This window comes from Bubalus kerabau, chromosome 14 (assembly GCF_029407905.1).
Source record: "Bubalus kerabau isolate K-KA32 ecotype Philippines breed swamp buffalo chromosome 14, PCC_UOA_SB_1v2, whole genome shotgun sequence".
NCBI classification, from domain to species: Eukaryota; Metazoa; Chordata; class Mammalia; order Artiodactyla; family Bovidae; genus Bubalus; species Bubalus kerabau.
The window spans coordinates 23,567,362-23,592,779 of NC_073637.1; the positions used below are offsets into that span (position 1 = coordinate 23,567,362).

Here is a 25,418-nt window from a genome sequence, read left to right on the forward strand (position 1 = left end):
CGGCCCTTCCTGCGCGGGGCACGCCGGGAAGCGGGCGGGGGAGGGGCGGGCGCGCTCAGCGCACCTCCGCGCAGTCCCGGAAGTCAGAGGGCTGCCGGAAGTCGGCGTGCTTCCGGGTAGGGTCGGTTCCAACTGCCCCGCCACCTGCGGCTGAGGATGCCGGGGCTGGTGACCTGGGAGTCCTCTGGTGACCCTGGAGACTCCGCCGGGCAGTCTGGGACGGTGCTGGCTGTCGTCCGGCTGCGAGTGCCCCAAGGTGAGCCTGACCTCCACTACAGCGAGTGGCCCTGCGCCCGCCTACCCGCCGAATCCTGAGTTAGCCTGGGCGGAAGAGCTCGACCTGTCGAGGTGGAGGGCAGCCGAGGGACCGCGACCTCGTTTGAGACCGGACCAGGGCCTGTGAGGGGACTGGGCGCCGGGAGGGTTGTCCCAGGCCGGGTCCCAGAGTGCGGGCGGCGCGCTCTCAGACCAGGAACGGGGAAGAAGGGAGCTAAGGGTGGGTCGGGTGGAAGAGGTCGAAAGCGCCGCACCCACCTCTTTCAGCTCTACCCTGAATTCTCTAGCAATCCCCGCGAGCTCTTGATTCTGTGAAGGTGACCAATCATGGGCAATGGCTTGAAGCCGCAGCTTTTAAGTATTAAAAAAATCTGGTGATCAGAAGTTACAGTTAGAATAATATATATAATCCTTTCAGAATTTCTGTTAAATCGAGGAATGTCTGGTATGAGTTAACAGCTTGCAGGTGGTAGGGCTGAGTCATTAGAGGGCTTTAGAGTTGTGTTTGCGTAAAAATGGGTATTAACATCCTTTTCAAGGACTGCCAAGCCGAACACACGCTACTGGGAAGCCGTCTTAGAACCTTTACTTGTCATGTTGGGAACTGATAAGCACTAAATGGCTGGTTAGCGTTACGGATTTTCAGTTTCCGTCTCCTGACCCGGTATCTGAAAGGTGGAGAAGGACCTACAAGGTACGACTTTATCTATTTTTTTGTTTGTTTGTTTGTTTTAACACTCCTACAGATCCCACAGAAGCAAGTCATTTTACTTTTTTTTTGAAGTGGAGTCTTATTACACCACGCCAACGATGTACAGCAGGGAACTGAAAATTAAGAGGCTAAATTGTTGTTACGCCTTGGGGGAAGGTGGAAAGACTGAAGAAAGGAGCTGATTCTATTAGGCACAGCATAGTAATAGGCACAAAGAGAGTAAGCGGTAAGAAAGAATTCAGCCAGAAAACTGGTAAGCAAAGCACAGTCTTAGGCCTTTAAAAAATATATTGGTGCTTGACCTTCCTCTTAGACATCAGTGACACTCATCATTACAAATTAAATACACCTTAGTGTGTAAAATCATGACTGGAATATGCCGGTGACAAATCTAGTGAATAAAATGTTTTAAATGTTTCTTGTCTGACTTCTTTCTTTGGGGTGGGAAGGAGAATAAAACTAATTCAGTCCTCATCTTCCCCTTTTCCAGAGTGTAAATAGTAGGAACTTATATGTTCAGTATTCTTTCCTAGTGATAAGTGAAAATGTATCAAGATTAGTTTTTTGACATATGCACATATCTAGAAAAAGACCCTGATCCTGGGAAAGATAGAGGGCAGGAGGAGAAGGGCATGACAGAGGATGAGATGATTGGAGGGCATCACTGACTCGATGGGCATGAGTTTGAGCAAACTCTGGTAGATAGTGAAGGACAGGGAAGCCTGGCATGCTACCGTCCCTGGGGTCACAAAAAGTTGGACATGACTTAGCAACTAAACAATAACAACAGAGAAAACACTACTGCAGTTTCCTGATACTTCATGTGTCTATAATAATTCTCAGCAAGTTCTATTTCCCTTAAAGCCAAGGATGTTGACAACCCTGTGCACTCTCCCTTCCTTAATAAATGAAAACAAGAACAAACAAAAAATCCAAGGACCAGCCCCCCAAGTTACTGTATTAAATGGACAATGCTGAGACTTAATTTGAACTTACTAAACCATTGCTCCTTTATGTTTTTAAATATTTTTCTCTCCCTGCTGCCCTCTGTAGTGTCTCCCTCTTTGCTCTTAAATCTGTTATTTAGGCCTCTTCCAAATTCTCAAAAGTAATTATAATACAGATACAAATGATAAAAACATGAGGTGCTGGAGGAGCAGAGAAGAAACTGAATTTTGTCCTCATAACATTATTTCATTAATAAACATTTTAGGTCCTTCTGTAGATTTCCCATGCGGGCAAAAGAAAGTGTTTCTTTTTAGGAATCCTTAAGAGGCTACTATTAAAACACCCTAAGTACTTCAGGTCAGTCCCGTTGTTAAAGCTTTTTTTCCCCACCAGGTCTCAACTGGAGTGTCACCTTCTCAGGAGTCCTTCCCTGACACGCCCAGAATTCACCTAGATCCTTCTGTTGGGTTGGCCAAACGTTCATTCAGGTTTTTCCATGACATCTTACAGAAAAACCCAAACAAACTTTTTGGCCAACCCAGTACCTTTCGGTATCTGTCTGACCTGCCAAAATGGAAATCCTTCTCTAATAAAGCTATTTGCCCAGTGCTTGCTGGACACTCACATTTGTTAACAGCACCCAAAATGTTTTTCAGTTTATTGCTCAGCTTACCTCCCAACTCATCTTTTGTTATTTACTTTATCTCAGACCATTCTGATCCTATCTCTTACCTGCCTATGAATGACCTTCACTGATTTTGTTTTGTGTGTTAGATACAACTTCTCAGCCTAAGAATCTCCTAGGTACCAGCACACCTCTAGGTTATCTTCTGGCACTTCTCATCTCTACACATACCTGGTATGAGTTTCATCATCCAGAAATGTTCTTCCGATCTTGTTCATCTTTCAAAGTCATCCTTCAAAACGGAACTGGGACCTCAGCCAGCCTCTAGCTTTTAGATAGTGACTGCTCTCCCTTCCGCCGTCTCTGCTTCATGTTACACAAGTAAACTGTCATCTCCGCATCGAAATCTAAAACCGCTAAGGAACTATGAATGACTCGTTTCTAAACTCCTAGAACTTTGTAGAGAGCTTGGCACTTAGTAAAATACTGAAAGTAATGAATTATTCAAGTTGAAGGTTGACTAGGTAAGGTACTGTGGGAAACTTCTGCCCTCTGCCCTTAAATATGTAAAAAACTTGGATGGGGGACCGTTCAAAAATCACTCTAGTGACAAGTTAATGACATCTTTTAACCAAAAATGCATCACAATATCGGGAAGATCACAGTACACGGCTTAATTTTGTTAACTCTACCTGATTAGGGATTTCATTCCCCATCTGCATTAGATATTTCTCAAACTTCTTAAGATTATGTTCAAACAGCCAGCAACCATGACTGACATGACTTTACTCACAGTATGAATCATAATTTCCCATTTTTAAAAGTTAACTCCTTTTAAAAGCCTCAGACTGTTTTGAAGATCATAGCTAGTTTAGTGTGTAAAGTGTGGTCATGTGCTACTTAGAGGCTGCTGGCACGTGATTCTTATGTTAATTAGTTCGGTACTATTTACAGACCTTACAGCTGCCCTACTCAGCTGGCCTGTTGTTATTCACACATATTATTAATGATAATGGTGATAGTTATGAGTGACTGTTTTCAAAGCTAATGAGGAGCTTGACGAGCTGGTGAGCAACACTGTTTCTAGTGCTGCAACACAAAATGCAGCATGCTTCATTTTCCAACAGATTTACACCAGTAGATCGAGACAAAACAGTCATCTTTCACGTCAAGTTCCTGTCTCATTATTTTGAAAATGTGCTTAAAATGTCAAAAAGTAGAGCTGGGATGTCTGGAAGCAGAAACTACTACTTCTTCCACTCCTCCATTTCTTTCAGTAAGCCCTCCCTGCCGCCATGCAGGCAGAATACCTCCCAGTTGTGTAGTTGCTAAGTCATGCCTGACTCTTTTGCAACCCCATGGACTGTAGCCACCAGGCTCCTCTGTCCATGGGATTCTCCAGGCAAGTATACTGGGGTGGATTGCCTTTTCTGTCTCTTGGGCATCTTCCTCACTCAGGGATCGAACCTGTGTCTCCTGTGTTGGCAAGCAGGTTATTTACCACTGAACCACCAGGCATCCTTTTTAATGTGGTTTAAGAGATGCACTGAACTGGATGTCTTGCTGGTGTCTAGTCCTGCCTCAGTCTACTGTGCTGTGTTTCCCTAGTCAGCTCTCAACCCTCCATCAGATTGTATTGCTCTTAAATCCCTAAGCCCCACCTCTTTGCAATTCCTCTTTCTTGGTCAATAATCTCACCTCCTACATCACAAGGAAGCTGTGAGAAAGAATTCCTCCACCCTTCCTTGCCTTCCTTCATCTGCAGAGCTATCCACGCCTCCTGTTGGTTCCCCCTCCAGGCACCCTTCCAGTGAGGGGCTCATGGCTCTTGACTCCGTCATCTGTCAGTCCTTCTGTGAGACCACTTGACACATGCCAAATTCAGTGCATATGCAGAACGTTTTACAGAATTTAAAGCATCTTTTAAAACTGGAATTTATCCTTAATTGCTTATTGTTCCACTTAAGATTAAAGTAATAAAGCATTACATCAGCAGTATGATTTAGTACGAAGGTAAATTTGGCTCTTTCAGGTTTATTAAAATTGATTTATTAATTGCTAGACAATTATTTACATGAAATCTCATGTTGATCTCTTAACAAAAGATTAGAATTAAAACTCTTAGGTAGATACAAAAACTATAGAGAGATTGTTTTCCATTTTGTTTCTGTAATGTTTATGCTACTTTTAACTTTTAGTTTTGACTGCCTTGATTATGTGACTTTTCAAGAAAATTTTTCAGTCTTTATTTTTTGGCCATTAGTGCATGATTGTTACTTAAATCAATTTCATTGTATAGAAGAATGGACTATTGGAAATTTATCCACTTTTTAGTGTGTCAAGTACACTGGATATATACCATTGACAGGGCCCAGGACTCTTAACACATTGTAAAGGGAATTCTGCTCAGTGGTAAAGAATCTCCTGCCAAGAAGGAGACGTGAATTCAATCCCTGGGTTGGGAAGATACCCTGGAGAAAGAAATGGCAACCCGCTCCAGTATTCTTGCCTGAAGAATCCCATGGATAGAGGGGCCTGGTGGGCTATAGTCTGTGGGGGTGCAGAGAGTCGGACACAACTTAGCAACTAAACAGCAGCAAGGGAATTCTAATACAGATGATGGCCTTGAGAAACAAAGGACTAAATCTTCGCAGATCTTACCGTCCTCCTAAATCTTCCTTCTCCTTTTCATCTGTACTGCTATCCTCTCTCTCAAGGTGCATTTATCAGATAAGTCCTAATCCATTCACAGCTTTATATATCTTTGTACTTTTAAAGGAATTAATTTGAAATCATTTGTTATTCTCAAATGTGCCCTAATTTTTAAAAATATGTATATTTATACGTAACTAGACCATAAGTTGTTAGCATTTAGGAAAACCAGAGGTCTCATTTGGATTTGGAAAATCTATGATTTCAAATTCCTCCTGTTAAAATGGTAGCTGTTGTAGCTACCTCACATTATTCTCTAGGTTAGGATACAAAGTTCCATGTAGGGACTTCCCTAGTGGTCCAGTGATTAAGGCTCTGCATTTTCACTGCTGAGGACCTGGTTTCAATCTTAGGTCAGAGGAACTAAGATCCCACAAGCCAGGAGGCATGGCCAGAAAGGAAAAAAAAGCATGTAAAATACACTACAACTCAGACATTTTGTGTGGTCCCAGAACAATAATTGGCCACTCAAAATACTTTTTTTTGAAAAATGAAACTCCATCAGTTCTTGAAATTAATGAAGTGTTAGTATGTATTTCAGTACACACATCTAGCTACATTTAAAACATAAAAGAATTTCAAAATTTTTGTAGTTTTACATCTTTTTTATCACATTCATATTACAGGCTTTTTATCTTTTCCTCTTTCCCCCTTCATTCCTTTTTGCCCCTAAATTTCTAGAAACCTACCCAACAGAGATCTTTGTGTGAAATGCTTTTCTTCTTTCTATACAAGTCTCCCCAAAACACTCCTATTTCAAAGAGATTATCTTTTTGAAAAATGTCCAACATCACCAAGGAATAAACTGAGAATCACGGGTTTCCTGAAACGAAGTTCATTCAACCTTTTAAAAAAAGTTATGGAATGGATGCCTTCAACAGGGCAAACAGTACAGATTCAAAAAATAAATAATTAACAGCAAAAGTCCACTCCAAGTGATTTCCTACTTCATGAGTCTGCTTCAGTGGTGGTGTTTACTTAAAGCATTTTTATTAGAGTTCTGTAATGTAGCAATAAATTTAAAATGTGAAAATTTAAGAAATGAAAACAACTCCTTTAACAGCATCCATCTTAAAAGCCCATACTAGGAGTAAGCTTAGCCAAAGAATTGTAGGACTTGTACACTGAAAATTACAAATGTTGAAAAAAATTAAAGACATTCCCTGTGCATGAACTGGAAGACTTACTAAGATAGCAATGCTTTCCAAACTGATCTACAGATTCAACATAAGCCCTCCAAAGATCCTAGGTAGGTTTTTTCTTCTTTTGTTTTTTGTTTTTTTTTTTTTGCAGAAACTGGCAAGTTCGTCATAAAATTCATATGGAAATCCAAGGGACCAGAATAGCCAAAACAATCTTGAAAAAGAACAAATGTGGAGCATTTACACTTCCCAAATTCAAAACTTAGCACAAGGCTACAGTAATCCAGCCAGTGTATGGGGAAGGAAAAGGCAACCCACTCCAGTATTATTGCCTGGAAAATCCCATGGACAGAGGAGCCTCACAGGCTACAGTCCATGGGGTTGCAAAAGAGCCAGCCACAACTTAGCAATTAAACAACAACAGCAACAATACCAAGTTTGGCAGAAGCAAAGAGGTTTTGATAAAGTTGAAAGAGGAGAGGGGAAAAACTGGCTTAAAACTTAAGATTCAAGAAACTAAGATCATGGCATCCAGTCCCATCACATCATGGCAAATGATGGGGAAACAATGGAAACAGTGACAGACTTTATCTTCTTGGGCTCCAAAATCACTGTGGATGGTGACTGCAGCCATGAAATTAAAAGATGCTTAATCCTTGAAAGAAAAGCAATGACAAATGTAGACAGCATATTAAAAAGCAGAGGCACTACTTTGCCTGCAAAGGCCCATCTAGTCAAAGCTGTGGTTTTTCCAGTAGTCATGTATGGATGTGAGAGTTGGACAATTAAAAAAAGGCTGAGCCCTGACGAATTGATGCTTTTGAATTGTGGTATTGGAGAAGACTCTGGAGTCTCTTGGATAGCAAGGAGATCCAACCAGTCAATCCTAAAGGAAATCAACCCTGAATATTCACTGGAAGGACTGATGCTGAAGCTGAAGCTCCAATACTTTGGCCACCTGATGTGAAGAGCCGACTCATTGGAAAAGATCCCGATGCTGGGAAGGATTGACGGAAGGGGAAGGGGACAACAGAGAATGAAGTTCTTGGATGGCATTGCTGACTCAGTGGACATGCATTTCAGCAAACTGGGAGGACAGGGAAGCCTGGCATGCTGCAGTCCATGGGGACACAGAGTCGGACATGACTGAGCGACTGAACAACCACCAACTTTGGGACAATGACCAAATAAATATTTATTTAAAGAAAGAAAAGACAGTGTGGTACTGACAATATTATACTGATTAAAGGAAAGGAATTGAGAGTCCAGAAATGAACTGTTAAAGTTAATTGATTTTCAAGAAGGGCATCAAGATGCTTCAATGGAGAAAGAATAGCCTTCTTAACCAATGGTGTTGGAACAACTGGGTATCTACATTGAAAAGATGAAGTTGGGCTACCACCTCGTACCACTTAATCAGCTCAAACTGGATCAAAGACTTACAGGTAAGTCTTTGGACTTCCAGCTTCTGGAAGAGCTAGAAGGTAAAACTGTCAGGAGAATGCATAGGAGAAAATCTTTGTGACCTTGCATTAGGTATGCCGTTTCTTAGGTATGCCGTTTCAGTCATGTCCAACTCTTTGAGACCCCATGGACCATAGCCCACCAGACTCCTCCATCCATGGGATTTCCCAGGCAAAAATACTGGAGTGGGTTGCCATTTCCTTCTCCAGGGGATCTTCCCGACCCAGGGATCAAACCCACATCTTCTGTGTCTCCTGCATTGCACTTGAATTCTTTGTCACTGAGCCACCAGGGAAGCTCTTTCTTAGGTATAATACCAGGCAATTCATACAAATTAGATAAATTGGACCTCATCAAAATTAAAAACTGCTTCAAAGGACACTATCATAAATGGAAAAGATTACACAGAAGGTGAGAACATAAGAACAAGTACCCAGACTATATAGTGAACTCCTATGACTCAATAAAAAAGAACCCAGTGTTGTAAGTAGGCTGAGATTTGAATGTGCATTTCAAAATATTCACTTATCCAATAAGCATGTGAATATATGTTCAATTTCATTAGTTATTAGGGAAATGCAAATCAAAATTGCAACAAGATACCAGTTCACATCAGTTAGAATGGCTAAAATCAAAGACAATAACAAGGGTATGGAGAAATTTGGAACTCTTAATATGTTGCTGGTGGGGATCTTAAAATGATGCAGCCACTTTGGAAAACCATATGGAGGTGTCTCAAAAAACTAAAAACAGAAGCATTATATGACCCAGCAATTCCACTCCAGGGTACATAACCCCTGCAAAAAAAAGACCTGAATTCAAAAAGATATATGCACCCCCATGTCCATAACAGCATTATTTATAATTGCCAAGGTACGGAAGCAACCTAAACGTACACCAATAGATGAAGGGACAAAGACGTGGTATATAGATATATGGTATAGAGAAGACTATATGGTATATAGAAGACTACCCAGCCATTAAAAAGAATGAAATTTTGCCATTTGTAGCAACAAGAGTCGGGTATCAGGCTAAGTGAAATAATTCAGACAGAGGAAGACAAATAATGTATGATATCACTTATATGTGGAATCAAAAATACAACAAACTAGTGAATATAACAAAGAAGCAGCAGACACAGATGTAGTGACTAGTTGTTACCAGGAGGAGCTGGAAGGGAGGAGGGACAGTATAGGGGTAGGGAAATAAAAGGCACAAATTACTACATATAAAATAAACTACAAGGATATATTGTACAATAGAAGGAATATAGCCAATATTTCATAATAACTATAAATGAAGTATGTTGTGAGTCACCATGCTGTACACATGTAACAATGTAAAATTGTACATCCATTATAATTCAAAATAAATAATTCATAAAAAAAATGTTTTTAATAGATACACCCCTGATTTCAGAAAAAGGGAGCTGATAAAATGGAATAAGCATGTATGAGGTATCACACTGAGTGCTTTATAAATAGGTGTAGGCTTAAGTGGCTGTTTTTCCTCAAATTCTGTTTAAAATTCTAAATAGCATGAAAAAATTGTATTGGCACATTTTTGCTATCTCAGTCTTGGGCTGATTATTGCTCTCTCAAAACCAATGTAATAGCATACTATTTATATAATTAGTTAACTTTTAAACTTGTGTTAGTTCTTGGTAAGAATACCTTTCCAGGACACTAGTACAAGCCATGGCAAGACAACGGTCTCGAGATAAAGGGAATTATTAGTAGATGCATATACTTTAAAAGGAAACTTTTTAGGGACTTCCCTGGTCCAGCGGTCAAAACTCTGCGTTTCCAATGCAGGGGGCACAGGTTTGATGTCTGGTCAGGGAACTAAGATCCTGCATGCCTTGCAGTGTGGCCAAAAGAAGAACAAATGATAATGTATTAAATTTGTAGCTTTGTAGCTTGCCTAGTCAACATGAACTCAGCTCAAAGAAAAATTGTCCAGAAATGCTTCTATCGGCAAAGCCTTGGTGTATAATTTTATTTTGAAAGGTAAATAATAAAAGGAGATATAGTCATTAAGATAAGGTCCATGTCTAAAATATAGGACAGGAGAGAAACAAACCTATTGTCTTTAAACGCATTCATAAAACGTTCTCTCTTGTCTACAATTGAAAACCTTTAGGGTGAGGATGTAGAAGCTGGATACCAGGAGAAAGTATTGTGGCATTTTGCCAAAAATCAGAAATTTCTAAGCATGGTTTCAGTCAACCACATTTCAGCATTGCTTTGTCCCAGCCACAAAATGCATCATCCCCAAATATTAAATAATGTCCTATGCCAAAACGTTGCCATCACTGCATAGTCAGTGCTGTCAAGTTCTTACATGGAAGCTGCCCTCTGTCACAATATGAAAACCAACTGAGGAATCAGAGTATCTGAACTCAAACTTGAGCATTAAATAACTGGCCTCCTTGTAACAACAAAGCAGCCTAGGCAGATTTATTCTTGACTCAGTAAATATAGGCCACACTCAGGTTGTGATGGCCTGTAGCCAGCCAGCTGGGTGTGTCCCTACAATTCAAAAGGTTGCTAATAGAGTGCTTTTTGAATTCAAAAGTAGAAAGATCATCCTTGAGATGTACTGTTTCTTCAGCTGAGAGATAATTGAGGCTATTAATGCCAATTATGAAAACTGAAAAACTATATTATACAGAGCTTGAAACCAGTAAAAGGCTATTCTTCCCCAACCCTGTCTATCTGCCTCTAAGATCATGAAAACAAAGCAAGGGGCTGGGCTTGGAGCTTCCTGGGCATCATTTTGACACTGTAATTTCTAGTAGCGATTCTCAACTACAGTCCATACCAGAAGTCTAATATGCTTCACAATAAGCTTCCTTGTTACTCATGGATGATTCATTTGGTTTATTCATTCACTCAGCAAACACTTATCAGGGACCGGGCACTCTGACATGACTAAGCGACTAAACAACAGACACTCTGACAAGGATAAAGTGATACGGGAAAAGCATAATTGCCCACTAGTGGGGATGCAGATAAGTAAATAGCAGTATACTCAAGTTATACAACTGAAGACTACCCAATAGCTTAAAGTGCATGAACTAGAGCTATGTATATCTCCAAAATGTGTGTGCATGTGCATACTAAGTTGCTTCATTCATGTCCAACTCTGTGTGACCCCATGTACCGTAGTCCACCAGGCTCCTCTGTCCATGGAATTCTCAAGACAAGAATACCGGAGTGGGTTGCCATACCCTCCTCCTGCCATACTCTGGATCTTCCTGACCCAGGAATCTAATCTATGTCTCTTCAGGCAGATTCTTTACCACTGAGCCACCTGGGAAGCCCCAGCTAACATCAGTGGATGGTCTTAAAGATGAGAGATAAGAATAGCAAGCTACATGTTTTTCAAATCAACACCAGGGGTCACTATAAGCTGCTGCTGCTGCTGCTAAATCACTTCAGTCAGTTGTGTCTGACTCTGTGCGACCCCATAGACTGCAGCCCACCAGGCTCCCCCGTCCCTGGGATTCTCCAGGCAAGAACACTGGAGTGGATTGCCATTTCCTTCTCCAATGCATGAAAGTGAAAAGTGAAAGTGAAGTCACTCAGTCGTGTCTGACTCTTAGCAACCCCATGGACCGCAGCCTGCCAGGCTCCTCCATCCATGGGATTTTCCAGGCAAGAGTACTGGAGTGGGGTGCCATTGCCTTCTCCACACTATAAGCTAGAAACCTTTAAATGTTTTTAAATGTTGAGTTAATATCAATCACATGGTTTTATTTGAATACTAAGCAACAACAAAATTAATTCAGTACTTATTATTCAAAATAAACAGGCAGATGAAGGATAAAGACCTATATGCAGGTTGAAGTTTAGGTAAAAAACTTTCAATTTTCTGGTCAGGTGGGACACCCTGTATCTACAGAGATAGAGTTCCTGTTACAAACTCTAGATTTTACCATTTTAAGAAATCATTCCCTCCTTCCAGAATTTGTTTATAGCTACAGATACTCTGACCCAGAAAAATGCACAAAATTCAGTATTTACCAATAAAGAAGCAAGGATCTCAAGTTGAGAAACTCTACCAAAGACATTTCAGTCTGATTTCTCTTATTTGTAGAGGATAAGTGAGGCTAAGCTGTGTTTCAGGCTTGCTTTCAGCTACAGTTAGGTCTGTGCTGGGCTAATTCAGCACGCAGCAAACCTGCCCTGCAGAAGCCATTAGCCATTCCTGTTAAGTGCAGTTCTGCTTATCAGCAGCCTAATGGCAACCCACTCCAGTATTCTCACCTGGGAAATCCCAAGGAGAGAGGTGCCCACAGGCTGCATACAGTCCATGGGGTCACAGAGAGTCGCACGCAACTGAGCAGACAAGCAACCACTACCTGCATCAGTACTTTCACCCAAGAGCCCTTCTTGCTGGGGTTGAAGGCTTGACCTCATCCTTTGAATTATTTGTGAATTGCCCCTCTAGAGTTTGTAAGTTAGGGGGCAACAAAATTATAAACAAAAAAATGTGTGCAGTTTTCAGTCACAAATAATCATTACCATGAAGTTCATTCTAAGAATGTGACTTTATTTTATTTGACTTGCTATGTGGTTGTGTGTGTGGAGGTGCCAGTGGTAAAGAACCTGCCTGCAGATGCAAGAGACATAGGAGACAGGGGTTTGATCCCTGGGTTGGGAAGATCCCCTGGAGGAGGGAATGGCAACCCACTCCGGTATTCTTGCCTGGAGAATCCCATGTACAGAGGAGCCTGGAGGGGTATGGTCCATTGGGTCATATAGAGTTGGACAAGACTGAAGCGACTTAGCACACATGCATGTGGAGAGAATTTTAAAAGACACTGTAGGAAATTTCCTCATCCAATGTTTAGGACTCAATGCTTTCACTGCCTAGGGTTTGGATTCCATCCCAGGTGGGGGAACTAAGATCCCAGAAGCCACGTGGCATGGCAAAAACAAAAGAAAATAACTGAACTCATAGAAACAGTGGTGGTAGCCAGTGGCTCCTGGTTGGAGGAAATAGGGAAAGGTTGGTCAGAGGGTACAAAGTCTTAGTCATAAGATGGATAAGTTGCATCTCTAACTAATGTAGATGCATGTAGAGCATCTAATGGAGAGCATGGTGACTACAGTTAATAGTATTATGTACTTGAAAGTTGACAAGTGAACTTAAGTGTTCTCATGGAACTGCTATCAAAAAAGATATTGGATGAATTTCTACGTCTGGCCATGACTGAATAAAGGGAATTGGATTCGCTCTCAGACCCACTTTTTTTTTTTAAAGGTATTTGGTTATCATTGAAGTCAGATTAAACAGACTATTTAGCTACTTACACTGATAGAGCTATAAGCCTCAAAAAGATCAAATGGATTTCAAACAATTTAACTGCATTTTTAGAATTGAAACCCAAACATATTTAAAGAAATTTTTAAAAATTCGAACATCCAAAAAAAAAAAAAAAATTCGAACATCCAATAGCACATAATTGACAGCACTGGTGTCTGATCATGAATTGCCAAACAATTAAGCAATAAAATATGTTGTCTCAGTACCAATAGGAAGAAAACAAAGATGCAGATGCAGAAATGACATAGTCAGTAGATAAGACATTAAAACAACTGTTAAAAATATACTTAATATGCTCAAGAAGACTGCAGAAAAGAAATATAAATTGTAGAAAGTACCAAGTTAAATTGCTAGATGTGAGAAATACTACATCTGAGATGAAAAAAAAAAAAAATATATATATATATATATATGAGATTAATAGCAGTAAGACATCACATGTGCGTGTATGCTTAGTCGCTCACTCAGACTCTTTGGGACCCCATGGACTGTAGCCCACCAGGCTCCTCTACCCACGGGATTCTCCAGGCAAAAATAGTGGAGTGAGTTGCCATTTCCTCCTCCAGGGGATCTTTCCGACCCAGGCATCAAACCCATGTCTCCTGCATTGCAGGCAGATTCTTTACCTCTGAGCCACTTGGGAAGGCCAGAAGCCCTTTGGGGAACAGTTAATAAGCTAAGAATAATTCCAAGATTACTGTTTTTGACAAATTAGAGATCTAACTCACAACAGTTATTCTTCTGGAATAATCGTTCTTGTAGAACTCTCCTAAGTATTGACTTTCACTGAAGTTTCCAAATCAGACATGCCTGTTTATGTTACGTTTACCCAGACAGACAAATAGCCAAGGCTAAGAAATTGCACAGTCCAGCATAACCAAGACAAACTGAGGAAATTTTTAAAGTATGTGTTCTTATCACAGAAAATGTCTTACAATTGTCAAAAATCTTACATTTCTCAACTGCATGCATACATACCTTAGCACATTTCCGCTAAAAGCTGTTCCTCTCTAATTAGCAAATTTTCACTTTGCTTTACTTCCAGGTTTGTTCAAAGACTGCAGAATTTTATTTTGAAAATGTTTTTGGTTTGAGTAGGCTTTGATCAAAAAGTTTCATTCAAAGAATAGTTTTGCTTAAAAACTATCTAATTCACAGTTCAATAGAATCTACAAGGTAGAATGTTTTTAAAGTATTTGCTTTTTTTTTTTAAATTCATCTGTCTTACTGGCAAACTAAATGTTCATAAAACAAGTATTTTCACTATTTAAGCTGGCAAAGAAAAAAATCAATGCTTTTTGCTTAGTACTTGAAGTATATATTTTAAAAAAGCAATTAGAAAAACCATGTTATTTACAATTTAAAAACTTGGTCTCACTCACCTTCTCCTGGTTGACCCATACAGGCAGAAGAAAGCAGATATTGTGAAAAGGTTAATGTCAATTCACAGATAATCTCTGAAATCTCTTGGGGGTATTTATACTTATGCCCCTCCCCTAACCATCTAATTTAAATTTAAAAGAAGACTGAGGAGACTTTAAGTCTTCAGGTAGGAATTACCTCTGTCCTTGAGGAGCTGAAAGGTAGAATTATCCCTGGAGGTGAGGAGGCTGTGAATCTTGTTGGCAGAGTTTCAACTTTCAGGCTGGAAGAGATGATGAGATTGAGTCACTGGTTCAGTTAGCAGTTGTTGGACCCCTCCTGTGTTCCAGGCAGCACTAAGTACAAGAAAGTTTAAAAAAAAAAAAAAAAATCCAATCAGACAAAGTCTTGTCCTCAGAGGACTTAAGATTTCTGAAAAGGAGTGAGAAGAAAGCCCTCGGGTGCAATTTCACCTCAGTTTTGTGGTCAGTGCCTTGATCCAGAAACTGAGCTGGACAGCGGGACTTCACAGAGGGACACTGACCTTCAGGTGACACAAAGGGAAGGGAGATGAGAGTCAGAGAAGGGTTTGGAAAGCAAGAGTATCCTCTATGCAAATGAAAGGTGAGCAGGAGCTTCTGGACTAGAAGGAAGAAGGGCCCCTCCCCTTCCCATGCTCCAAGCTAAGGACCAGTGTCTGAAACTGCCCAGGCTGGAAAGAGAGAAAGAGTAAGGTATCCTTGAAGTTTGGGTTTCGAGGGTATAGTATCTGTGGGTTGAGATTAAAGAAGAAGAAGTACATTGAATCAAGATTGTGAATTTACTCATGACAAGCTAAAGATGCAGAATTTTACTAGGGGAACCCTTGAAGGTTTTTTAACTCATTGGTTCCCAACCCTTTTTTGGCACCAGAGACCAGTTTCATGGAAGACAATTTTCTCAGGGATGGGGGAGGGGAGTGTTTGATTTTGTCAACTACGAATTGGCACTTGCCAAGAGCATTTGCCAACTACTAAACAACCGTGACAACAAGGGCATTTGCCATCTGCCTCTGTGGAAATTGAACCCTGTGCTGCTGCAGCTGTTGACCTTTAACACCCCCTGAAGGAGTTCAGGGTAAAGTGAGGTGCTCTGTGCTCCAGGGAATCTGATGGGACAGGTCTTTCAGTTCAGTTCAGTTCAGTCACTCAGTCGTGTCCGACTCTTTGCGACCCCATGAATCGCAGCATGCCAGGCCTCCCTGTCCATCACTAACTCCTGGAGTTCACTCAGACTCATGTCCATCGAGTCAGTGATGCCATCCAGCCATCTCATCCTCTGTCGTCCCCTTCTCCTTCTGCCCCCAATCCCTCCCAGCAGCAGAGTCTTTGCCAATGAGTCAACTCTTTGGATGAGGTGGCCAAAGTACTGGAGTTTCAGCTTTAGCATCAGTCCTTCCAAAGAACACCCAGGACTGATCTCCTTTAGAATGGACTGGTTGGATCTCCTTGCAGCCCAAGGGACTCTCAAGAGTCTTCTCCAACACCACAGTTCAAAAGCATCAAAACAGGTCTTTAGATGGCTGGATATTTTTAGGAACAGATTTTATGATCTCAATCCCTGCATCTCCTCATATCTAGAAAAGCACTAAATCTGTTCATGGTGACATCAGATCCTCATGACTAGGAGAAAGCCTTTTGTTAAAGAAGCTTGGTTACATTTGATAGGTAATTGGAATAGGAAAAAGGAGTCCAGAATGGCGGTGGCTAAAAGACAAGGAAGGGAAAAGTCAGTGAAAATAGAACAAAGGAAGGTCTAAGGACTGGAGTGAGGACCTCAGGTAAAGCAAACAGCACACCTGGCTAGCCCAATTTACATAGGGCAGGCCCAGGGGGAGGAGAAAAAAACATACAAAAAGAGGAACCAAAATTGAGCCCAGGGCCTCTCTTCTCTTTGCGTCTTTTGGGTCGGCTTTCCTTCACAGCTTGAAGATGTATTTTCCTTTCAGATCAGTGCAGATCAGTCGCTCAGTTGTGTCCTACTCTTTGCGACCCCATGAATCGCAGCACACCAGGCATCCCTGTCCATCACCAACTCCCGGAGTTCACTCAGACTCACGTCCATCGAGTCAGTGATGCCATCCAGCCATCTCATCCTCTGTCATCCGCTTCTCCTCTTGCCCCCAATCCCTCCCAGCATCAGAGTCTTTTCCAATGAGTCAACTCTTCACACACGATGTCCAAAGTACTGGAGTTTCAGCTTTAGCATCATTCCTTCCAAAGAAATCCCAGGGCTGATCTCCTTCAGAATGGACTGGCTGGATCTCCCTGCAGTCCAAGGGACTCTCAAGAGTCCTCTCCAACACCACAGTTCAAAAGCATCAGTTCTTCGGCACTCAGCCTTCTTCACAGTCCAACTCTCACATCCATACATGACCACAGGAAAAACCATAGCCTTGACTAGATGGACCTTTGTTGGCAAAGTAATGTCTCTACTTTTGAATATGCTATCTAGGTTGGTCATAACTTTCCTTCCAAGGAGTAAGCGTCTTTTAATTTCATGGCTGCAGTCACCATCTGCCGTGATTTTGGAGCCCCCCAAAATAAAGTCTGACACTGTTTCCACTGTTGCCCCATCTATTTCCCATGAAGTGATGGGACCAGATGCCATGATCTTCGTTTTCTGAACGTTGAGCTTTAAGCCAACTTTTTCACTCTCAACTTTCACTTTCATCAGGAGGCCTTTTAGTTCCTCTTCACTTTCTGCCATAAGGGTGGTGTCATCTGCATATCTGAGGTTATTGACGTTTCTCCCAGCAATCTTGATTCCAGCTTGTGTTTCTTCCAGTCCAGCGTTTCTCATGATGTACTCTGCATATAAGTTAAATAAGAAGAGTGACAATATACAGCCTTGACGAACTCCTTTTCCTATTTGGAACCAGTCTGTTGTTCCATGTCCAGTTCTAACTGTTGCTTCCTGACCTGCATGCAAATTTCTCAAGAGGCAGATCAGGTGGTCTGGTATTCCCATCTCTTTCAGAATTTTCCACAGTTTATTGTGATCCACACAGTCAAAGGCTTTGGCATAGTCAATAAAGCAGAAATAGATGCCTTTCTGGAACTCTCTTGCTTTTTCCATGATCCAGCAGATGTTGGCAATTTGATCTCTGGTTCCTCTGCCTTTTCTAAAACCAGCTTGAACATCAGGAAGTTCACGGTTCACGTACTGCTGAAGCCTGGCTTGGAGAATTTTGAGCATTACTTTACTAACGTGTGAGATGAGTGCAATTGTGCGGTACTTTGAGCATTCTTTGGCATTGCCTTTCTTTGGGATTGGAATGAAAATGGACCTTTTCCAGTCCTGTGGCCACTGCTGAGTTTCCCAAATTTTCTGGCATATTGAGTGCAGCACTTTCACAGCATCATCTTTCAGGATTTGGAATAGCTCAACTGGAATTCCATCACCTCCACTAGCTTTGTTCGTAGTGATGCTTTCTAAGGCCCACTTAACTTCACATTCCAGGATATCTGGCTCTGGGTCAGTGATCACACCATGGTGATTATCTGGGTCGTGAAGATCTTTTTTGTACAGTTCTTCTGTGTATTCTTGCCATCTCTTCTTAATATCTTCTGCTTCTGTTAGGTCCATACCATTTCTGTCCTTTATTGAGCCCATCTTTGCATGAAATGTTCCTTTGGTATCTCTGATTTTCTTGAAAAGATCCCTAGTCTTTCCCATTCTGTTGTTTTCCTCTACTTCTTTGCATTGATCACTGAGGAAGGCTTTCTTATCTCTTCTTGCTATTCTTTGGAACTCTGCATTCAGATGTTTATATCTTTCCTTTTCTCCTTTGCTTTTCGCTTCTCTTCTTTTCACAGCTATTTGTAAGGCCTCCCCAGACAGCCATTTTGCTTTTTTGCATTTCTTTTCCATGGGGATGGATCTTGATCCCTGTCTCCTGTACAATGTCATGAACCTCAGTCCATAGTTCATCAGGCACTCTATCTATCAAATCTAGTCCCTTAAATCTACTTCTCACTTCCACTGTATAATCATAAGGGATTTGATTTAGGTCATACCTGAATGGCCTAGTGGTTTTCCCTACTTTCTTCAATTTAAGTCTGAATTTGGCAATAAGGAGTTCATGGTCTGAGCCACAGTCAGCTCCTGGTCTTGTTTTTGATGACTGTATAGAGCTTCTCCATCTTTGGCTGCAAGAATATAATCAATCTGATTTCGGTGTTGACCATCTGGTGATGTCCATGTATAGAGTCTTCTCTTGTGTTGTTGGAAGAGGGTGTTTGTTATGACCAGTGCATTTTCTTGGCAAAACTCTATTAGTCTTTGCCCTGCTTCATTCCGTATTCCAAGGCCAAATTTGCCTGTTACTCAAGGTGTTTCTTGACTTCCTACTTTTGCATTCCAGTCTCCTATAATGAAAAGGACATCTTTTTGGGGTGTTAGTTCTAAAAGGTCTTGTAGGTCTTCATAGAACCGTTCAACTTCAGCTTCTTCAGCGTTACTGGTTGGGGCATAGACTTGGATTACTGTGATATTGAATGGTTTGCCTTGGAAACAAACAGAGATCATTCTGTCATTTTTGAGATTGCATCCAAGTACTGCATTTCGGACTCTTTTGTTGACCATGATGGCTACTCCATTTCTTCTGAGGGATTCCTGCCCGCAGTTGTAGATATAATGGTCATCTGAGTTAAATTCACCCATTCCAGTCCATTTCAGTTCACTGATTCCTAGAATGTTGATATTCACTCTTGCCATCTCTTGTTTGACCACTTCCAATTTGCCTTGATTCATGGACCTGACATTCCAGGTTCCTATGCAATATTGCTCTTTACAGCATCGGACCTTGCTTCTATCACCAGTCACATCCACAACTGGGTATTGTTTTTGCTTTGGCTCCATCCCTTCATTCTTTCTGGAGTTATTTCTCCACTGATCTCCAGTAGCATATTGGGCACCTACTGACCTGGGGAGTTTTTCTTTCAGTATCCTATCATTTTGCCTTTTCATACTGTTCATGGGGTTCTCAAGGCAAGAATACTGAAGTGGTTTGCCATTCCCTTCTCTAGCGGACCACATTCTGTCAGATCTCTCCACCATGACCTGCCCATCTTGGGTTGCCCCACGGGCATGGCTTAATTTCATTGAGTTAGACAAGGCTGTGGTCCTAGTGTGATTAGATTGACTAGTTTTCTGTGAGTATGGTTTCAGCGTGTCTGCCCTCTGATGCCCTCTTGCAACACCTACCGTCTTACTTGGGTTTCTCTTACCTTGAGCGTGGGGTATCTCTTCACGGCTGCTCCAGCAAAGCACAGCCATTACTCCTTACCTTGGATGAGGAGTATTTTCCTTTACTTTCTAAATAAAACTGAGCTGTAACACGGAGCTGTAACACTGGTCATCAGAGGGCTGTTAACACTGGTCGGTCTGAAGGCTGTAACACTGGTCCGTCACTTCAACTTTTTGTTGTGACGAGACAGAACCTAGGAAATTACACACTCCCCCACACACTGAACTCCCCCTTCACCAAAACTTTATACATTGACCTTTCCACACTACCTCTTTGGAGCCGTCTCTCAGAGCTATCTGAGGTGCTGCCTCCCTGGGTGCAGTCCTCATTTTGCCACAAATAAAACTTCAGTCTCAACTTTCAAGTTGTACATCATTTTTAGTCAACAATTACACCCACTGCTCACCTCCTGCCACACAGCTTGGTTCCTACGAAGTCAGGTATTGTTTTAATTGGCTGATGTCATAATCAGACTAATACTTCAGGAAGATCACACCTCAGTTCTGATCCTCAGAGAGAGCTTGGATTAGAAGGGAGAACACTGAAAATTCACAACATGGAAGAACTCAATGTTGTTACAGGAAAGAGTAGAGTGCGAGTGGAAGATCAGGCCCCAGGTGTCAGGCGAGCTGCTCAGATGGGGTGGGCTTCCAAGTGGGGTCCATGGCTTCTAAAGTAAATAATTCAAGAGCCAGCCCTGGTAAAGTGAAAGCAGGTTTATTTAGACAGATATACATCTATAGACAGAGTGTAAGCTATCTTAGAAAGTGAGACTGAGCTAGAAATTACTAGGCAGTCAGTGTAGAACACTGAGACCTCAGTCAGTAAACATCCTACTCTGTTGTCCTAAATGCTTGTAATGTGTCTTTAGTCTGATAAATTATCAGCACTCAGATCCAGAAATTCTGTTCCATATTCCTGAGGGAAAAACAACTGGTGATCCTTAATGTTAAGCCAGCAGTGGCCACAAGACAGGAAAAGGTCAGTTTTCATTCCAATCCCAAAGAAAGGCAATGCCAAAGAATGCTCAAACTACCGCACAATTGCACTCATCTCACATGCCACTCCAGTACTCTTGCTTGGAAAATCCCATGGACGGAGGAGCATATTAGGCTGCAATCCATGGGGTCGCTAAGAGTCCGACATGACTGAGTGACTTCACTTTCATTTTCACTTTCATGCATTGGAGAAGGAAATGGCAAACCACTCCAGTATTCTTGCCTGGAGAATCCCAGGGACGGGGGAGCCTGTTGGGCTGCAATCCATGGGGTCGCACAGAGTCAGACACGACTGAAGTGACTTAGCATAGCACACATTAGTAAAGTAATGCTCAAAATTCTCCAAGCCAGGCTTCAGCAGTACGTGAACCATGGACTTCCAGATGTTCAAGCTGGTTTTAGAAAAGGCAGAGAAACCAGAGATCAAATTGCCAACATCTGCTGGATCATTGAAAAAAGCAAGAGAGTTCCAGAAAAACATCTATTTCTGCTTTATTGACTATGCCAAAGCCTTTGACTGTGTGGATCACAATAAACTGTGGAAAATTCTGAAAGAGATGGGAATACCACACCACCTGACCTGCCCCTTGAGAAACCTATATGCAGGAAGCAACAGTTAGAACTGGACATGGAACAACAGACTGGTTCCAAATAGGAAAAGGAGTTCGTCAAGGCTGTATATTGTCACCCTGCTTATTTAACTTATATGGAGAGTACATCATGAGAAACGCTGGGCTGGAAGAAACACAAGCTGGAATCAAGATTGCCAGGAGAAATATCAATAACCTCAGATATGCAGATGACACCACCCTTATGGCAGAAAGTGAAGAGGAACTCAAAAGCCTCCTGATGAAAGTGAAAGTTGAGAGTGAAAAAGTTGGCTTAAAGCTCAACATTCAGAAAACGAAGATCATGGCATCTGGTCCCATCACTTCATGGGAAATAGATGGGGCAACAGTGGAAACAGTGTCAGACTTTATTTTGGGGGGCTCCAAAATCACTGCAGATGGTGACTGCAGCCATGAAATTAAAAGACGCTTACTCCTTGGAAGGAAAGTTATGACCAACCTAGATAGCATACTGAAAAGCAGAGACATTACTTTGCCAACAAAGGTCCGTCTAGTCAAGGCTATGGTTTTTCCTGTGGTCATGTATGAATGTGAGAGTTGGACTGTGAAGAAGGCTGAGTGCCGAAGAACTGATGCTTTTGAACTGTGGTGTTGGAGAAGACTCTTGAGAGTCCCTTGGACTGCAAGGAGGTCTAACCAGTCCATTCTAAAGGAGATCAGCCCTGGGTGTTCATTGGAAGGATTGATGCTGAGGCTGAAACTCCAATACTTTTGCCACCTAATGAGAAGAGTTGACTCATTAGAAAAGACCCTTATGCTGGGAGGAATTGGGGGCAGGAGGAGAAGCGGACGACAGAGGATGAGATGGCTGGATGGCATCACCAACTCAATGGACATGAGTTTGTGTGAACTCCGGGAATTGGTGATAGACAGGGAGGCCTGGCGTGCTGTGATTCATGGGGTCGCAAAGAGTCGGACACGACTGAGTGACTGAACTGAACTGAATTGAAGAAAGTGAAAGTGAAGTAGCTCAGTCGTGTACGACTCTTTGCCACCCCCATGAACTGTAGTCTACCAGGCTCCTCCGACCATGGGATTCTCCAGGCAAGAATACTGGAGTGGGTTGCCATTTCATTCTCCAGGGATCTTCCCAACCCAGGGATCAAACCCGGGTCTCCCGCATTGCAGGCAGATGCTTTACGGTCTGAGCCACCAGGGAACCCCTAAGGTGATCTAAGGAAGGATATAAAAACTGCTGTAAGTCCCACCTTGGGGGGACTCTTTACCCCCTCTCAGTGTCTAGGCTGGGAGCTTTGTACTTTCCTCCTTTCAGTTCAGTTCAGTCACTCAGTTGTGTCTGACTCTTTGCAACCCCATGGACTGCAGCACACCAGGCCTCCCTGTCCATCAGCAACTCCCGGAGTTTACTCAAACTCATGTCCGTTGAGTCAGTGATGCCATCCAACCATCTCATCCTCTGTCATCTTCTTTATTCAATTGCTACTGTTAGGTAGGTAAAATAAGAAAAAGGAGTCCAAAATGGCGGTGGCTAAAAGACAAGGAAGGTCCAAGGACCAGAGTGAAGACTTCAGGCAGAACAAACAGAACAAACAGCACTCCTGGCTAAGCCCAATTTGCATAGGGCAGGCCCAGGTGGAGGAAGGGCTTTAATGTCTGTTGCTTCAAATCTTTGTAGTGATGAGCAAAGAACCGAGGAACATACACTTGCGTGACGCTACCATGAGTGTCTGCATGTTTATGGATTCCATTCTTCTGCTTCACCGACAAGAACTCCTATACCTGTCTCAAGAGCAGCCCTGAAATATGCACTGGTAAGTTTTTATGGGCTGGGTTATTTCATATGCTAATGAGTGGGAGGATTATTTCAACTATTTGGGGTAAGGGCTCCACTGGTGGCCCAGTCGGTAAAGAATCCACCTGCAACATGGGAGACTTGGGTTTGATCCCTGGGTTGGGAAGATCCCCTGGAGGAGGGAATGGCAACCCACTCCAGTATTCTTGCCTGGAAAATCCCATGGACAGAGGAGCCTGGAGGGCTGCAGCCCATGGGGTCACAAAGAATCGGATACAATTGAGTGACTAAGCGTGGAGATTTCCTGGAATTGGGCCACCACCCACTTTTTGGTCTTTGGACAGTGCCTTGGAAATGTTGTGGCACCTCTAGGTATGTCATTTAGCTTGCTGATGGAGGATCAAGGTCTAGTCTCAGAAGTTGATTTGTCTGCCATCTTTGACTCATTTTATTCTAATCAGTTTATGTTTCGTCCTCAGGCTATGTCATTCTTTCAAGGGTTGTGCCCTGCCCCTTTCCCTCCTATTTCAGAACCACCATAATGCTGGCAGGAGTTGGGAAGGAAAGGCAGATTATGAGTCAAAGTGTTCAAGTAATCATAACAACAGTTAATAAAAATGGAGCCTTTGCTGTATGCTTGGCACTGTGCTAAGAACTTTATTAAGATTGCTATCTAATCCCTAGAACCCTCCATGGATGGTGGACATAATGAGGAAATCTACACTTGACTGTTTAGAAGAAGTAATATGCACCAGACTCACTTGCCCAGGGCAGCAAACAGACACTTGATTTCGATTTCAATCCCTCCCAGACCTCTGTAACAGTCCTTGTGAAATTTCCTGGTTCACCAGAAAGACAGTCTACATGACAAAGACTCTGCTGTTCCCTCCTCCCAAAATAAACTGGCCCACCCTATCCTTTCTTTTCTTTTACTAACACCTTCTTGCCCGACCCTCCTCCTATTTATAAAATCCTCCCCTTTTGTACAACCCCTCAGTGTGCCTCAGCTTCCCCAGTAGCTCAGATGGTTAAAAATCTTCCTGCACTGCAGGAGAAATGCGTTCAATTCCTGAATGGGGAAGATCCTCTGGAGAAGGAAATAGCTACCCAGTCCAGTATTCTTGCCTGGAGAATCCCATGAACAGAGGAGGCTGGCAGGTTACAATCTATGGTGTCTCACAGAATTGGGCAGGACTGAACAACTAACACACACTTTCAGAGTGCCTTAAAGCTGGGTGAGATGGTGCCTGACTCATGAGTCATTTAGGATAACCAATTAGGTCTTCAAATTTATTCAGTTGAATTTCTGATTTTTAATAGCAATAAAACTAGGAGTTGTGGAGTGGCTGGAGATTTTAAGTTTTTTGAATGTGGAAGCAGTTAATGATCTAAGAACAATTTAGGGAAGAGATGCTGCTTTCTGACCCTGTGATGTCTAAACTTAGCAGGCAGACCTTAGCAGCAACCCCAAGCCAAATTCTTGCTACAGTAGTTAGCTGAATAACGACTGTGTGTCATGATGTGTGTGGCTCATAACTAACATTGGCACAAAATAAGGCATATGCTTAGGGGCACACATTAACTGGCTGCTCCATCAAATCTGTTTAGGAAAAGGTGGAACATAAATGATTCATGATCTGTCGATGCTTTATTTTCACCATGTACTCTTAAACTGATGGAACAACCACCAAAATTATTATGACTAGTCATAGCGCTGGTCTCTCCAGCAGGGCTAAGTGGTGACACAGAAACCAGGGTGCAGATATGCACAACGACTCCTGCAGAGAAGTGCAATCATTTTCTTGGTCTTTTAACTTTGTTTGCAGCATACACACAATCATTCTAAAAATATCATTTTCTCTTGTGTTTGCAGAGCTGAAATGCCACCTTCCAAAGGACCTGTGTGTTGTTCTGCTGCTGGTGGATGGGGAAGGCTGGTACCCTCCAGTCTCCTGGGGAATGCAGAGCCCCACACGTCCTCAACTGGAAGGGGAGATCCTGACAAAGTGTTGAGTATCAGAAAAGAATTTGTCAAAGATAAAACACTTCCTTCTCTCTGAACCTCTCAGTTCATCATTTATCTCTGCCGGTGATGTGTGAATGGACCCAGTCAAAATAACCTTTGTGTGTTGTTTGGTCGCTGATTCATGTCCAACTCTTTGTGACCCCATGG

The 25,418-nt window shown here is 42.2% G+C and overlaps 1 protein-coding gene and 1 long non-coding RNA gene across 10 annotated transcripts in view; one reads left to right on the plus strand and one right to left on the minus strand.

Moving 5' to 3' along the window:
• The window catches only part of RB1CC1 (RB1 inducible coiled-coil 1), a 53,916-nt gene extending 39,051 nt beyond the window's left edge, over nucleotides 1-14,865 (minus strand). For 2 of the 6 annotated variants that reach the window (XM_055545976.1, XM_055545971.1), the window contains exon 1: nucleotides 14,596-14,665. The gene's annotated coding sequence lies outside the window, so the exon portion shown is untranslated. Of the gene's footprint in view, nucleotides 1-2,792; nucleotides 2,942-14,595; nucleotides 14,666-14,773 lie in introns of those variants that run through there. The other 4 variants (XM_055545972.1, XM_055545975.1, XM_055545974.1 and 1 more) reach the window with 4 other exon arrangements.
• LOC129626676 (uncharacterized) lies at nucleotides 109-25,306 on the plus strand. 4 transcript variants are annotated; one of them, XR_008702142.1, is made up of 4 exons: nucleotides 109-256; nucleotides 816-970; nucleotides 23,129-23,264; nucleotides 25,119-25,306. It is a non-coding gene; the product is annotated as an uncharacterized LOC129626676 (long non-coding RNA). The 4 variants fall into 4 exon arrangements; XR_008702143.1 differs by lacking the exons at nucleotides 109-256; nucleotides 816-970 and adding an exon at nucleotides 14,931-15,199 and having other exon boundaries at nucleotides 22,943-23,264; XR_008702144.1 differs by lacking the exons at nucleotides 109-256; nucleotides 816-970 and adding an exon at nucleotides 15,295-15,309 and having other exon boundaries at nucleotides 22,943-23,264.
• Nucleotides 25,307-25,418: the final 112 nt, after the last annotated feature.